Source organism: Marmota monax, unplaced genomic scaffold, assembly GCF_021218885.2.
Source record: "Marmota monax isolate L192 unplaced genomic scaffold, Marmota_monax_Labrador192_F-V1.1 WCK01_AAM20220418_F8-fsc00343, whole genome shotgun sequence".
NCBI classification, from domain to species: Eukaryota; Metazoa; Chordata; class Mammalia; order Rodentia; family Sciuridae; genus Marmota; species Marmota monax.
Window position 1 is genome coordinate 623,856 of NW_026694892.1, and position 4,355 is coordinate 628,210.

Genomic DNA, 4,355 nt, shown 5'->3' on the forward strand with positions numbered 1-4,355 from the left:
ATCTTAGAATAGTTTTGATTTGCATTTCTCTAATTGCTAGACATGTTGAACATTTTTTAATATAATTGTTAATTGATTGTATATGCTCTTCTGAGAAGTGTCTGTTCAGTTCCTTGGCCAATTTGTTGATTGGATTATTTGGGGGTATTTTCTGGTGTTAATATTTTTAGTTTTTTATATATCCTAGAGTAGTTCTCTATCTGATGTGTGTGTGGAAAAATGTGTTCCCATTCTGTAGGATCTCTGTTCACCTCACTGATTCTATCTATTGCTGAGAAGAAGCCTTTTTGGTATTAATACATCCCAATTATTGATTCTTGATTTTATTTCTTGCACCATAGGAGAATTATTTTAAAAAAAGTCAGGGCCTAATCTGACATGAAGATTTGGGCCTACTAGTTTTTCTATTAGGTCCAAGGTCTCTTATTTAATTCCTACATCCTTGATCCACTTTTAGTTGAGTTTTGTGCATGGTGAGAGATAGGGGCTTAATTCCATTTTGCTGCATATGGATTTCCAGTTTTCCCAGCACCATTTGTTTAAGAGGCTATGTTTTCTCCAATATATGTTTTTGACACCTTTGTCTAATATGAGATAAGTGTATTTTTGTGGGTTTGTCTCTTTGTCCTCTATTCTTTACCCTTGGTCTATAAGTCTATTTTGGTGCCAATACCATGCTGTTTTTCTTGCTATTGCTCTGTAGTATAGTTTAAGTTCTGGCATAGTGATGCCACCTGCTTTACTCTTATTGTTAAGGATTGCTTTATATATCCTGGGTCTCTTATTTTTTCAGATGAATTTCATGACTGCTTTTTCTATTTCTATGAGGAATGTCATTGAGATATTGATTGGATTTGCATTAAATCTGTTCATAGTATGGTCATTTTGATAATATTAATTCTTCCTATCCAAGAACAAGGGAGATCTTTCCATCTTCTAAGGCTTTTTAAAATTTCTTTCTTTAGCATTTTGTAGTTTTTATTGTAGAGGTCTTTTTCCTCTTTCGTTAAGTTGATTCTTAAGGTTTGTTTTTGTTTTTGTTTTTGTTTTGAGGCTATTGTAAATGGGGTAGTTTTCCTAGTTTCTTTTTCAGAGGATTTGTCACTGATGTACAGAAATGCCTTTGATTTATGGGTTCCAGAAGTTTTCTGGTGGAATATTTTGGAACTTCTACATATAGAATCATATTGTCAGCAAATAGTGATAGTTTAAATTCTTCTTTTCCTATTTGTATCTCTTTAATTTCTTTCCTCTGTCTAATTGCTCTGGCTAGAGTTTTAAGAACATGTTATATAGAAATGGTGAAAAAAGGCATCCCATCTTGTTCCAGTTTTTAGAGGGAATATATTCAATTTTTCTCCATTTAGAATGATGTTGGCCTGGGGCTTAGCATAGATAGCTTTTATAATGTTGAGATACGTGCCTGTTATTCCTAGTTTTTCTAGTGTTTTGAATAGGAGGAGGTGCTGTATTTTGTTGAATGCTTTTTCTGCATCTATGGAGACTTATCTTTAAGTCTATTAATGTGATAAATTATATTTATTGATTTCCATATATTGAACCAAACTTGCATCCCTGGGATGAACCCCCGTTGATCATGGTGTACTATCTTTTTGATATGGTTTTTTATTCGATTTGCAAGAATTTTATTGAGAATTTTTGCATGTATGTTCATTAGAGATATTTGTTTGAAGTTTTCTTTCTTTGATGTGTCTTTGGCTGGTTCTGGAATAGGGGTGATATAGGCTTCATAGAATGAGTTTGGATGTGTTCCCTCCTTTTCTATTTCATGAAATAATTTGAGGAGTATTGGTATTAATTCTGCCTTATTGTCTTGTAGAACTCAGCTATGTATATATCTGGTCCTGGACTTTTCTTTATTGGAAGGTTTCTGATGGTGTCTTCTACTTCATTGCTTGAAATTGATCTGTTTAACTTGTATCATCCTGATTCAGTTTGGGCAAATCATATGACTATAGAAATTTGTCAGTGCCTTTGATATTTTCTATTTTATTGGAATCCAGATTTTCAACATAATTTCTAACAATCTTCTGTATTTCTGTCTATCATAATATTTTCTTTTTCATCACAAATGTTAGTAACTTGAGTTTTCTCTCTCCTGTCTTCATCAGCATGGCTAAGGGTTTATCAATTTTATTTATTTATTTTTTGAACTTTATGTTTGGTCAATTTTTTTTCAGTTGTTTCATTTGTTTTGATTTCATCTCTGATTTTAATTATTTCCTGTCTCCTACTGCTTTTGGATTGATTTGTTTTTCTTTTTCTAGAACTTTGAGATGTAACTTTAGGTCATTTATTTGTAGATTTTTTTCTTCTTTTAAGGAATGAACTCCATGCAATGAACTTTCCTCTTAAAACTGCCTTCCTAGTGTCCCAGAGATTTCAATGCATTGTATCAGTGTTCTCATTCACCTCCAAGAATTTTTTAATCTCCTCCTTAATGTTTTTTTGCAACCTATTTTTTCATTCAATAGCATATTATTTAGTCTCCAGGTATTGAAGTAGCTTCTATTTCTTATTTTATCATTGATTTCTATTCATTCCATTATGATCTTATTGAATGCAGGTTAGTATCTGTACTTTTTTATATTTGCTAAGAGTTGTTTTGTGGCATAACATATGGTCTATTTTAGAGAAGTATTCATGTGCTACTGAGAAGAAAGTGTATTCACTCGTTGATGGATGAAATATTCTATATATGTCAGTTAAGTAAGTCTAAGTTATTGATTGTATTATTGAGTTCTAGAGTTTCTTTGTTTAGTTTATTTTGGGAAGATCTATCCAGTGGTGAAAGAGGTGTGTTAAAGTGACCCAGAATTATTGTGTTGTGATCTCTTTGACTCTTGAATTTGAAAAAAGGTTGTTTGATGAATGTAGATGCTCCATTGTTTGGGGCATATAAACTTATAAGTGTTATGTCTTGTTGGTTTTTGGTTCCTGTAGGCAGTATGAAATATCCTTCCTTATCCCTTTTGATTAACTTTCATGTAAAGTCTACTTTATTTGGTATGAGGTTGGAAACCCCACAGTCCATGTGGATAGTATGATTTTTCCCAACATTTCACCTTCAGTCTGTGTATGTCTTTTCCTATGAGGTTAATCTCTTTGAGGCAGCTTATTGCTGGGTCTTTTTTTTAATTCTATATCCCAGTCTATGTCTTTTGATTGATGAGTTTATGCTATTAATATTCAGGGTTATTTTTGAGACATGAATTGTATCCCTGGTCATTTTTGTTTATTTTTGGTATTTAACTTGAACTTAGTTTCTCCTTTGATTGGTTTTTCCTTTAGTGTAATACCTCCCTTTGCTGAGTTTCATTGTTGTTTTTAATTTCCTCCTCAGGGAATATTTTTTTTTAACATGAGCTCTATTATTATTATTATTATTATTATTATTATTATTATTGCCTTACAATTCTTAATATACTTTTATACCACAATTTATCATATCTCTGTATGCAAGATATGTTGACACCAAATTCACATCTTCATACATGTATTTTGTATAATGATGAGGGTCTCCTTCCATCATCCATGCAATTCCCCTCTACCTCCCTTGCCCTCCCATCACTCTTCCCTATCTAGAGGTAATCTTTTTCCCATGCTCTTTCTCCCTACCCTATTTTGAGTCATCCCCCTTATATCAGAGAAGACATTCAGCATTTGTTTTTTTGGTGGGATTTGCTAACTTCACTTAGCACAATCTGCTCTAAGCTACTCCTCTTCTCGGACTATACCCAAAGGACCTAAAAACAGCATACTACAGGGACACACCCACATCAATGTTTATAGCAGAACAATTCACAATAGCTAGACTGTGGAGCCAACATAGATGCCCTTCAATGGATGAATCAATAAAAAAAATGTGGCATTTATACACAATGGAATATTACTCAGGGAATATTTTGCTGAGGATGTTCCATAGTGCAGGATTTCTAGTTGCAAATTCTTTTAACTTTTGTTTATCATGGAATCTTTTTATTTCATCATGAAAACTAAAGCTTAATTTTGCTGGATATAAGATTCTTGGTTGGCATCACTTTTCTTTCACAGCTTGGTATATGTTGTTCCATGATCTTCTAGCTTTCATAGGCTGGGTTGAAAAATCTGCAGAAATTCTAATTGTTTTCCCCCTATATTTAATTTGATTTCTTTCTCTGTGGCTTTTAAGATTCTCTCCTCATTTTGTATACAAGGCATTTTCATTATAATGTTCCTTAGTGTGGATCTGTTGTGATTTTGTACATTTGGTATCCTGCAAGTCTCTTGTATTTGATTTTCCAATTCATTCTTCACGTTTGAAAAATTTTCTGATTTTGCTTAATTGAATATAT